Source organism: Arvicola amphibius, chromosome 3 (genome assembly GCF_903992535.2).
Source record: "Arvicola amphibius chromosome 3, mArvAmp1.2, whole genome shotgun sequence".
Classification (NCBI taxonomy): Eukaryota; Metazoa; Chordata; class Mammalia; order Rodentia; family Cricetidae; genus Arvicola; species Arvicola amphibius.
The window spans coordinates 69,386,728-69,399,442 of record NC_052049.1 but is presented as its reverse complement, the minus strand read 5'-3'; the positions used below and the strand labels follow the sequence as shown (position 1 = coordinate 69,399,442).

At 40.1% G+C, this 12,715-nt stretch overlaps 2 protein-coding genes across 7 annotated transcripts in view; one reads left to right on the top strand and one right to left on the bottom strand.

The window, feature by feature from the left end:
* Slf1 (SMC5-SMC6 complex localization factor 1) overlaps window positions 1-5,666 on the bottom strand; it is a 70,227-nt gene extending 64,561 nt beyond the window's left edge. The window contains exon 1 of the mRNA XM_038324152.1: window positions 5,536-5,666. The gene's annotated coding sequence lies outside the window, so the exon portion shown is untranslated. The remainder of the gene's footprint in view (window positions 1-5,535) is intronic.
* Window positions 5,667-5,757: 91 nt separating this feature from the next.
* Window positions 5,758-12,715, top strand: part of Kiaa0825 (KIAA0825 ortholog) — a 471,157-nt gene continuing 464,199 nt past the window's right edge. For all 6 annotated transcript variants that reach the window (XR_005284771.1, XM_038324188.1, XM_038324189.1 and 3 more), the window contains exon 1: window positions 5,758-5,843. The gene's annotated coding sequence lies outside the window, so the exon portion shown is untranslated. The remainder of the gene's footprint in view (window positions 5,844-12,715) is intronic.

The window sequence follows — 12,715 nt, the reverse complement described above, 5'->3', positions numbered from 1 at the left end:
AATAATCAAAATGAAGTAAAAAAAAAATTGTTATAACACTATAACCACTAAGTTGCCTCTAAGGATTGCATTATACTTTATGAAAATTACATGTTCTGTAAAAATTCCATACTGTTCGTTTAATGTCTATAATTGTTACTTTAAATTCTGAAGTGACATTTTAATATATTTTGTTTTGAGGTATAAATTGTTAAATTATTTGAACTTATTTAAATAAATATATACAATGCAGTTTTCATCTTAAACCTATCATTGTAATATACATTTTGAAGGCAATAATCATATATTAAGCAGCATTTTCTACTAAAACAATGTCTCATGATAAGATGAAATTAGGACCAATTGTATACAACAGCAGAAAGCACAAAAACATTTTTAGAGCAATTTCCTTACTTTGAAAATGCTTTCTAAGGAATAGAAACTTATCATACAAAAGAGGAAGAGACCTAAGTGATAAAACAGAATATCCTGGTTCAAACAGTATGAACACATACATGTCTAAAACCACGTCAGAATGAAGACATTTATTCACAAGTTCATCAGAAGAACAGGAGTGTTCGTTAACTTCCACAGAGCTGTACACTCCGGACATGCACACAACTATCAGTTTTAAGAACACCAAGACTAATTTAATTGCCTTCTGTAAATATGTTACCAAGCTGAAACAAAGGCAACATATCTGAACATCATATTGCATGAAAAAAAAGGTCTCATGACATTGAATATATCTGACTACATGGAACAATATATACATAAACATGGTAAAACAGACATGGTTGTCTTTTATACATAAAGTAGTAGCTTGATGGTTTTTCCATACCCTGGAAGTTAAAGACAACAGTAAACAGCAGCCTTATGCGCCAATAAGTTAAAAGAGAACACTACAGAAATGTCCTTAAAGTATATCAATAAGCCAGGCCACTTAGAGTTAAATTTTATATAGATAAGTTCTGAAATATAGAGAACTAAGAGCTTACTTCTTGAAATCTTCTAGTACCAGAAAACAACAAACATTCCATACCACAGTTAATAGTGGAAAATTTCCTATCTTCTCAGATACAGTGGGGTAAAGAAGTAGGACATATGAACCTTTAAGCACCACACAAATGGCATCTTCACATAAAAGAGATCATTTATTTTTATTAATCGATTATCTTTATAGTAAAATTACACCAATACATACCTAGTTATAAGTTTTGTAGTAATATTTTAAAAACTATATTAGTAATTTAAAATGTACTCACCCTGAACCACATAAAATCCCAAACTCAGGAGACAGAGCCTGTGAGCAGGCTGCCCTTTATACATAGCAAGCAACTGTCACTGTGGCCTTGTGCGCTGTCTTAAAATATCTCTCACCAAGGCCTACCCTTGATGCCTGAAATTCTTTGACAGTTGGTGTTAGTCAGCCAGAAGCACCGAGAAACCTACATTTCTCATTACTGTGACTGTGCATATTTTATCCTAAGTTTTTAAACAGGATCTCAATTCTTTATGATATATCAGCTCTAGTGTACATCTTTATTCCCAGCTCTAAAGAGGCATAGGCAAGTGGATCTCTGTTTCAAGTCAGCCTGGCTGGTCTACACTATGAGTTCCAGGCCAGCAAGAGATACAATGAGACCCCGTTTCAAAAATAAGGAAACAAAAAAGAAAAGCAAGGTGGAATACAGGTAATAAAACAAAGTCTGTGGCTGAGATAGGACAAAGACTACAAGTCAAAGGTCAGCAAGGACATACAGAGTACAAACAGGATAGGATAGGAAAGTAGGAGGGAGGGACAAAAGGCAGGATTAATAGTTGGCTAAAAAATTACTGCAGAAAGGAGAAGCCAGGATGCTTGACCAAGTCCTTAAAGGGAAGTAAGGTAACTCCTCTACTCTGCATTATGATGTTTTATAACCAGTCATAGATGTGTATAAGAACTACATTGTTACTGCTAAAATAATCTTTACCAATTTTCACTTTTTAAATTTCAATCAACAGTATAGACAATTTCAAAAGTACTACAAAGTACATATAGTGAGTGATTAAACTCATCTCTAATTTCCTTGCCTTATAAAACTATTGTATTCGAGCCGGGCGGTGGTGGCGCACGCCTTTAATCCTAGCACTCGGGAGGCAGAGGCAGGCAGATCTCTGTGAGTTCGAGACCAACCTGGTCTACGAGAGCTAGTTCCAGGATAGGCTTCAAAGCTACAGAGAAACCCTGTCTCGAAAAACCAAAAAAAAAAAAAAAAAAAAAAAAAAAAAAAAAAACAAAAAACTATTGTATTCGTGTGATGTGTATATGAAAAACAAGTACATACAACATTTGGGAATGTACTTCCCTAATTTTTATTAGTTTTCCATGCTAATATTCTTGTTGGTAAAAAAACAAAAAACCACATGTTGAAAATTAGCAGTTTTGGGCTGGAGAGACGGCTCAGTGGTTAAGAGCACTGTCTGCTCTTCCAAAGGTCCTGAGTTCAATTCCCAGCAACCACATGGTGGCTCACAACCATCTTTAATGGGATCTGGTGCCCTCTTCTGGCCTGTAGGCATACATGCAGACAGAATACTGACAATACACACAATAAGTAAATAAATCTTTAAAAAAAAAAAGAAAATTAGCAGTTTCTTCAGTTTCATTATAAAGGAAACTGTTTTGATTTGAAACCTTCTTTAACTGGTGAGCATTTGAAAATTCTTTTTTCTGAAAAGCATATACAAGTCTCCAGTACAGTTGACTTTACTGTTTTGAATTCAAAACTTTAAAGATTCAATTGAGAAATTAAATTGAAACTTAAAAGTAAAATGAAAATGAACATGGCCAAAGCTCCAGATCTCTTTCTGCTTTACAATGTTGCAATGCATCCACTCATGTCTTAGTACTCAGCCTATGTGAAGAAACTGTGGTTCTGAATGCTTTCATCTCACGTGGAGTGTAGGAATCCTTGTCCTTCTGGACCCAGGAAAAAACACACCCTTGGTCTAATGTCACTGAGCAGGCCTTTGGAATTTGTTTTAAAAGATGTTACTATGTTAGTCCCAAGGAGACTATCCCATAAATCCAACACTGTACATGGTATAGGCTGTTCTACATCTTTTAATTAAAGGAGTTCTTGGAAAGCAAACTGGCTGGGCGGTGGTGGAGCACCCCATCAATCCCAGCTCTTGGGAGAAGGCAGAGGCAGGCGGTTCTTTCTGTGAATCAGGTGTGGTCTACAAGAGCCAGTTCTAGGACAGGCAGCAAACTTACACAGGGTTTCAAGAAACCCTGTCTCGAAAAAAAAAACCAACCAACCAACCAACCAACCAACCAACCAACCAACCAACCAACCAACCAACCAAACAAAAAAGCAAACTGTACAAAGACAGTTTTCTGTATGAAAAGCATGAGTCTAAGACTGGGTATTTAAAATGTTTGATTTAATTCTTATGAAGGACCTACTGTGGTCTATACACTTTACATATTTTTCCACTGTATTTACCCAAGTACAGATGAGAATACAAGATACTAATAAGAATAGCAGATTACGCCTACTTTAAACTGAGGAAGGGTATATTGGGTAATACAATATATACAGGAGATAAGCACTGAGTCGATCCCTAGCACCAGGGCACAGATAAAAACCCACCTTGAGGAATCACATTTTTGTAAGAAGAGTGACACCAAGATTTAAAGATGAACCTGTTCTGTGAAAAGGCTATTCACTTTCCAAAACGCCAACCAGGCTGAAATTTCAGGTTTAATCTACTTTTCTTAAACATATTACAATTTTATAGAGCAATTTATATTCCATCAGAACTGCAGGAAGGCGTGAGAAAGAATCTACTACATAGGTAAGAAGACATTTAGAGCAACAAATGCAAAGATGTAAACAGTTACTAATCATTTTCAGAAAGATATTAATGTCTAAAATATGTATACATTTCTAGGGATATTCCAAAGAGTACTATTATTTTTCAGTTGGCAAAAGATTCTACTATTTTTCTCTCAAAACAGATTTGTAGTCAATTATTGGATTTTTTTCATACAGATTTTTTTCAATAATAACAAAATAGTTTCAATTTCAAAATAATTTCACTGGAATCAATTAAAAGAACAACAGGTGATTTTTCACTATAGTATTTTGTTCTTTAGAGAGGTTCGTCAGCTTCTTTAGGCTTTATTATTTCAACCTTACAGAGAACTGACTTTATTCTTTTTCTGTTTTTTAAACAGTGTAAAGAAAAGACTTGTAGAATAATATATTCAAGATACATAATGAAAATATTATCTAATTAGTAAGACTATACTATTGGTTTCCTACAAAAAAAATCAAAGAGCCAGCCATGGAAAACAGAATTCATGGAATGAAATCTTCATTAATTTTGATTATGAAAAGGAATCATATTGACAACTACTTCACATGCTATCATGATCTAAGCTTTCTGCTTTACAGAAGCAAAAATATTCTAAACCATATATTTGACCATCATCTAAGTCAATAAAGCATGAGAAAATTTGGATTTAGAAAACAGGTTAAAGAGAAGGATACTTATTGAAGACTCTCTTAAAATAAGATAGATCTAAACAGTTGAGTATTTTTAACATCCTAGTACGTGAAAAAGAAATTATTAACTTACAAATAATAAAATTTCCTCTCACACAAATCTACAAGCAAATCATCAACTATGTTCTAAACACCTAGAGTAAATGACACACATTCCATTCACAGGGATATCTTGAAAACCAACATAAGACCTGGGTAATGAGGGCAACACAGTCCATAAGATATGGTATCTGATAAACGCATACTGTAAATCCAGTTCATTCCCAAGGTCTCAATAGGATTTGCTTCCTCTGTAGAGGACAGTCATTTGTCATAAAAGTGCTTGGGGACTTTAAAATCAAGATCCATCTACCACAGGTCCCAAATCCTGATTTGGAGTATTAAAGCAAATCATGGTTTGTTAATATTTAGTCAGGCTTTGTTAGTGGAATACGTTCCTGATTAATCACTTAAGCTCGTACTGATGCTCAGGCAGCAGACAGGTTCCCCAGGAACACACACCCTCCCTTTAGGAGAGATTCGTGTGTTTCTATTCAAAGCCTACAGTAGCCGCAGAGATACAAACCCATTTTCCTTTCGGTGTGAAAAACTCAATGCTACTAGAGAGAAAGAATGTCCCGATTTTCCTCTCAAAGGCGGGCAGGCCCTGGGAATCCCTGCCACTGTCAATGAAGCTAAGGTTGGAAGTAGCCAAGACCTGGGAGGGGACCAGGCTGCCTAGCCGGTTCTATGGAAACCGGAGACGCGGGCGGCCTAGCGCCGGGCCCCCAGGGCAGGCAGCGGCCGAGAGCACGGCGCAGGGGCGCCCCGGGCCACAGGGCCAGGCAGGGCAGGCCACGGTCTGGGGCCCCGGCCACCCCGACTTCACCGTGAAGGAACCAAGGCAGTGGAAAGCGCGAGCGCCAGGCGCCGCGGCGGCCCAGCGAGGACGGCGGGACTGTCACCGGCGCGGCCTGGGGACGCGGTAAATGGCGTCTTCCGAGCTGAGGCGCTTTACCTTCCCGGCGGACCGGAGTTCTGGGCGGTTTTCGTCGGGCGGCGGCGGAGGCGGCGGCGGTGGCGGAGGGGGTGGCGGTGGCAGCGGGAGTGGTGACGACTAGGAGGGCAGCACTCCCTGCTCCACTAATCTGGGTTCTAGGAAATAATTTCCCGCCGCGCGCTCGGCGGCCCCGGAAGTAGTTTATCACTTCCGGGTGGTTGTCAGTGACGCTCTCGAGCGGTCGCCAGGGCGGTCTGAGCTGTGGACCTCTTGTTCCGTGCCAGCGCGCCAGGCTCCCGCGGGATGCGCGCTTTCGGTGGAGACTGGTAAGTGACTTTACTCTCTGTTCGGCCTGGTTCGGCAGCATGTTGGTGGGACCGAGAAGTGAGCAGGCAAGAATTGAACCAGTAAGTCCCAAGTCCTTTCCCGAGCCTGGAGAAGGCCCGGGGACCCTGCTTACTGGCTTCACTGCCATTACTGGTTTCTTACGTGGAAGTGGATCATGGCTCCCCAAGCGTTCTTGGGCAGTGCAGAAGTCACCTGGATTCTGTGCCAGTGATTCTGCAGCCTTCCTACCGTCTCCTTTTTGTAGGATTTGGTCACCGTGGTTTCCTGAAAGCTTCATGGTGTTCCTTCTACTGAATACTGTTAAAATAGTTTTGGGGTGCACTAGGACGGCACGCAGGCAGCTAAAGAGTACATCTTTTGCGTACTTTCGGAATGGAGCATGGAAGTCATACCTGATTTATAATTAACTGAACTTTTCTCCTATGGTTTCAAGTAAAGAATGGCTTCTATTTTTGTTAATTACTATGAACTAATGAGATGATATCATGCTTACACTTCTATGCATCAGCTTTAGATACATGTGCTTCATTTTGGAAACCACTGTTCTGGAATTAGGTTTGCTTTCAGGAAGGAATGCTCCGACTTTACTCCAAACTCTCTCACTATGAAGGGTGCGGAAGAACTTTGAATGTAGCTCTGATTTACCCAGAGAAATTGCTTCTGACAAAGGTCTAGTGTGAGGAAAGATGCTCATTTATGCAAAGACCCAAACGCTGGCATGTAATGAATCTTAGAGTGTTATTCATTTTAACTAACACAGGTAACTTCACTCAACATCTTGTAATTTCTTAATTACCTTTCCCCCATTTACACTGCAAATCAGTCTATCCCAAAGGTCGAGAGATTACCATAAAAAAGTGCAATATTGGAGCTAGAGAGATGGCACAGTGGTTAAGAGCATTGGCTACTCTTCCAGAGGTTTCTAGTTCAATTCCCAGCACTAATGTGGCAGCTCACAATCAGCTATAATGGGACCCAATGACTTCTGGTTTGCATGTGATATACAAGCATACAAGACACTGTATACACAAAATGTATACATATGAAGATATATATATATATATTTACACACACACATAAAATGTATACATGCATGCCAAAGCATCAGGCAAGTGTCCTTTTGCCTTTTAAGAGCAAAGCAACCAAAAAAACCCCAAAAAACAAAACAAAAAAAAATTAAAAAGAGCAAAAGCAACCATATTTAAGAAAATGTGTTGCTCTTTCTAACCTTCTGTTTGATTAATCACTGAACTTTTATAATTTTCTCATTGATACAAACAATGTCATCTTATTGGTTCTTTTATTTTTTTTACTTTTATCTTACAGTAAACAGTTATAAGTTCTTTCAGCAAGGTTTTATGTAATTTCCATATCACAGGTAGCTTTTAGTCATTGTTATTATTTGTGACTCATATTCATATAGCATTTCATGAATGCTCACGAGTATCTCCTGTCCTCCTAACAGCTTGTGTTCACTATTTAGTGCACACAAAAGAAAAATCCTGTCTCTCTATGCATTTTATATTGTACCTCAGAGGTGTAACTTTTGCACATGAAATTGTCATGGCTAGGATTTGAATCCGGTTTCCTGACTCTAGAATTTGATTGTTTTACTGTGTTTGCCTGGCTTGGTGGCATGTGCTGGAAATTTCAGTATTGGGGAAATGGGAGTAGGAAGATTAGGAATTTAAAGTCATCCTAGGTCACTTATTAGACGCTTGAGACAAGTCTGAGCAATATCTGACCCTGTCTCAAAAACAAAACAAAACAATGAACAACAAAAAAGATTGAGATATGGAATAGTTCTTGCTGGCCCTTTAGAATTCTGGACTTGGGTTCCCAGCACCCACATCAGGTGGCTCATAATGGCTCTGTAACTCCAGCTCCAGGTCTTCTTCCAGCCTCTGCTGGTACATGCACATATCTCTGCATGCACACACACATAAAAGAAAAAAAAAACTTAGTTCAAAAAATCACTCATTTAAGTTTCAGCTACAATAGTACATCACATTATAAGTCAATCAGTGTACATTGCAAACCTTGGAGCTAACACGATATAAATAAAGGTAATTTTCACATGAATAAGATAAATACCAATCATTGGCCAATTTTATCATTTTACCCCAAAGGTGTAGTAGTTGCAACAAAAACAAGATATGTAGAGGTTAATAGTAATTTATCACTCTTAAGTCTAACTGTAAAGGCAGCTATTTAAACCATACATTTGTATATTATTTATGTAAGACTATCAACAGTTTTGGTTGCTTACCATCTCTTACTATCTCCCATAGGAGATAAAGTCTTCAATCCTCATGGTACTAGAGTATTATCCTTCTCTTACAGATGATAAATCTGGGGCAAGATTAACTTTGTATGTGGTCCTAGTTCACATACATTTATTAAGAACCATACCTATGATTTAAACCAATGCATTTCCAAAGACTGTATTCATAAACAAATTGTGCGGCGAGCGAGCCCCGACCAGCGGGGAAAGATCACCACCGACACAGGATTCTTCTCTGATCACACTTTATTGAAGCGCTGCTTGGTTGAGGGAGAGCTGGAAGCAGGGGGCCCCCGAGCCGGGCTGGGTGGCGGCTTATATACAGGAGGACGGGGCGTGTCTACTGATCAGGCGATGAGGCAGAAAAGGATTGGTGGAAGCCTGTTGCTAGGTAGATGTGGCGCGAGAAGTTCGCGCCACATACTTGTTTACTTCAGCCCTCGGCGCCATCTTGTAATGGCGAAGTGTAGGTGTGGCCGCCACAGTTTCCCCCCCTTTTTTTTTTTGTTTTAGCGCAGAGACAGTCAAGGTTGAGGCCAGAAGACCTTACCCTGAAAAATGAAGTGTCCTAGTTTTCTCAGGGATGGGAAAAGTATTATAGGACTACCCATGTGCATAAGGTCATGACCTCCTGAGTGGATCTACTCAGTGCACTCTTAGGTGCAAAACCTCCTGTCCAGGACAACACTTCCCCAGATTCAGGGGAACCTCATCGATCCCTCTTTCCGAGTGCAATGGCTCAATGGCCTTCGGGTGCAAAAGCAGGGATCAGGGTCAGGAGTCCTGTAAGATGCTGATCCAAGCTTGGGGGGGAGTTGCCGGCCTCCAAGGCTGCGAGGGCACGTGCAATGGCTACCTTTTCCCGTTTCCTTACCCGAATCAGCCTTAGAATCAGAAACAACGCCAATATCACTCCCGAAGTTAATATTAATCCTAGCACGCCAACCCCTGCCCATTCCTTAATATATGAAAAGGTATCTACCAGCCAATCTGTAAATTCCCCCAGCGAAACCATAGTCGCCTGGGTTTGATTCAAAGCCAAAATCTTCAAACTAAAATTGGCTTGCAATTGTTCCAATTCCCTTGTCCAATTGCCATTTAGATATTGAGAAATCGCTCGGGATTCATTAAGGGTAGCAGTATAGGGGGTAACACACAAGTGCTTAGTACGATCCACACAACCAAAGGTAACTATATCAAACATTTCTAACATATTTCTTTCCACCAAATCAACTCTCTTATTTAACAATAAAATACCTGACATTAATTGATGATTAATCTTTTCTTGTATATACATAGCGTCCGAGGTTTTTTGTACCACGGAATTGATAATAGTAACTGTCTGAACTTGATTGGCCATAGCTACTCCTGCAGTGACAGCCGCCGCAGCAGACACTGCAATAGCCGTCACAATAGTTGCTGTAATGCCAAAATCCCTTTTCCGGCGAACCAGGGTGGCTAATGGGAAGTTCTTAGGATTGGCTTTTACAGGCAAAAACACAAAGGTAGGGATGCGCATAACAATCGCACCTGAATGGCGGAAATTCCAACATTGTGACAGAGAGCAATTATCCTTCTTGCAATCAACTGCAGTATTATTTGAACTCCCTGTAGTATTAAACAAAAGCCAGACAAAGGGAGGATCCAGGCAAACTCTGGTCTGCCGTAGAGTAGTATTATGTTTTTTCTCTACACTAGTTATATTAATTTCTTTAGAAGTGTGATTCATAATCCCTGTATAATTATTTAACACAATTATTCCAGAGCGAACAAATGTAGCAAATGGAGACAACTCAGTTATAGCTCCTCTGGAATTCATAAGTATCCATGGTGTAAAGGGTGATCCAACCTTTATCATAAGTTTTCTTTTAACCTTAAAATGGTTAAGATTCCTAAGAACCCATCCAGAATTATTGTAAAACTTATCATATCGTCCTCTGCAATCCACAAATTCAGGGGGATAGCTCAAATCATTACCAGAGCATCTAGGGACAGACCAAGAAAAAATATTATTACTAGTATGATTATTATTGCCAACCTGTGAATCACTATTATTAACCTTGCTAACCTGTACCCAATTGGGCGTTGTAAGGTTGCAACTTATCCCATAAGTGGTAACATTAACAGTATCATTGGAACCGGAATAGGAGCCAGATCCAGATTTAGCTCCAGATCTGACCTGAGGCAGGGCTACGCTAATAGCCTTTCTCAAAAAATTGGGGGTATCTTCTAAAAATGGATCTCTAGCTACAGTAAGATTCATGGCATCTAGCAAGATGCAGTCTGAGATAGAAGTGCTCTGATTTGTGGTAAAACATAAAGTTCCTGCTAGGGGCACTACAGTTTGATTAAATTTTTGTTCCTGTGCATCCACCTTTTTGCAAACTAAGTTCAATTGGCAACTATCAACAAAAAATTGTGGCAATATTGTGGACTCATTGTGAACAGGAATTGGAATGGGCCATGTACGGGCCACAGCCCAGAAATAAGATTCTTCAGATTCAACTGGAACCGGCAGGTTCACCAACAGGATCAGGAGCAGCAACATCTCCTTGCTCTTCGTCAGGCTGTTCCAGTGTTGTCACGATCCTTGTCAGTCTGGTAGGGATCCACACCAGGTCTGGCCGATTCTGAGGAAAGACACAAACAGCTCCCCTGGACCTCTGTATCACAGGGTCCGGTCCATACCATTTATTATCAATTACATCCTTCCATTTTACTAATTCTGTATTTCTGTGTCTGTGGTCCATATGTCTTTCCGCGGCTGAACGGCCATTGGAATCCAAGGTCAAAAAATTAAATGTAAAGAGAGCGAGAGATATTCTATCTCGCGGGGATGCGCCCTCGGCTATTCCCCCTTTTTGTTTTTGAAGCAATTCCTTAATGGTGCGGTTAGCCCTTTCCACGATGCCTTGTCCTTGTGGATTATAGGGCAAACCAGTAATATGATTAATTTCAAAAATAGAGCAGAACTGTTGAAAACTTTTAGAGGCATATGCCGGGCCATTATCAGTTTTTAAAGAATAAGGCTTGCCCCAAGCAGCCCAGGCTTCTAGGCAATGGGTCTTTACGTGAAGGACCTTTTCACCACATAAAGGGGTGGCATGTATAACACCTGAACAAGTGTCCACAGAAACATGCAAATATTTTTGTTTGCCAAATTCTGAAACATGAGTAACATCCATCTGCCAAAGGGTAAGTGGCTTTAACCCACGTGGATTAACCCCAATATGAGGCGGATGATGAAAAACCACACAGGAGGAACATTGTTTAACTATCTCACGCGCTTGGTCGTGAGTAATATTAAACTTAAGGCGAAGGGTATTTGCAGGCACATGAAACTTTCTATGAAATTGTTCAGCCGATTGCATAGGATCCAGGGCAACTAAAGCCATTTCCCTGGTAGCCCTATCAACCATATCATTAGCTTCAGTCATAGGTCCAGGAAGACCGGAATGAGCTCTAATATGACCGATAAAAAATGGTTTAGCACGTTGAACTATACAATTCTGAATTTGTAATAACAAAGATGCAACCATGCTACTAGGTTTAACATATGCAGCCACTTCCAGATGTTTTACAGCATTAACTACATAGCATGAATCAGAATACAAATTAAAAGGCTGATGGGGAAAGGCCTTAAAGACCTCCAACACTACTTGACACTCCATGACTTGGGGTGCTCCAGAGCGAAATTCCAGAGTAACAGGCGGGGAGCCATATACCATATAGGCTCCAATTCCAGTTTTGGACCCATCAGTAAAAATAGTCAAGCCATTATTCAAAGGAGAAGCACTGGTAATCTTTGGAAAATATACAACATTCTGTGCCATAAAGGACAGCAATTTATCAGACGGATAATGATTATCAATAACGCCTGAATATGAGGAAATCAATACGGCCCAATCATCAGTAGTCCCTGTCAAAACCTCAATTTGATCTTTGGTATAGGGCAATATTAACTTTTCTGGCATTTTGCCAAAGGTGGTCAAGCTGAACTTCACTCCCAATAAGGCCTGTTGTGCCACTAAATCAGGATAATAGCTTAATGTGCGCGAGCCAAGAGTATGACCATGTATCCACCAAATCGGGCCTGTCTGCCACAATACTCCAGTAGGATGGCCAGCAGTGCGCAAAATGCCGAGCAATAATGGCTGTTCTGGATCAAACCGAAGAACCTGTGCTTGTTCTATGGCCTTTTCTACTATCTTTAATGCCTCTTTGCCCTTGGGTGTAAGTTCTCTAGGTGATGTAACATCAGGATTTCCTTCTAATATGGAGAATAACGGCTGCAAAACCTCACGAGTAATGGGGAGATATCCTCTCAGCCAATTTATATCTCCGAGCAATTTTTGAAAATCATTTAAAGTGCGTAAATGTGATGTGCGAATGCAAATTTTTTGTGGAAAAATCTGTTTTGGGGTAACACGGGCTCCTAAAAACTCTATAATACTTGTCTTTTGAATCTTATTGGCGGCAATAATCAGCCCCTTTTGTTTTAAGGATGCCTCCAGGGCAACTAATGCCCGTTCTAGCATATGCTCTTGTTTTGCTGCCAATAGGATA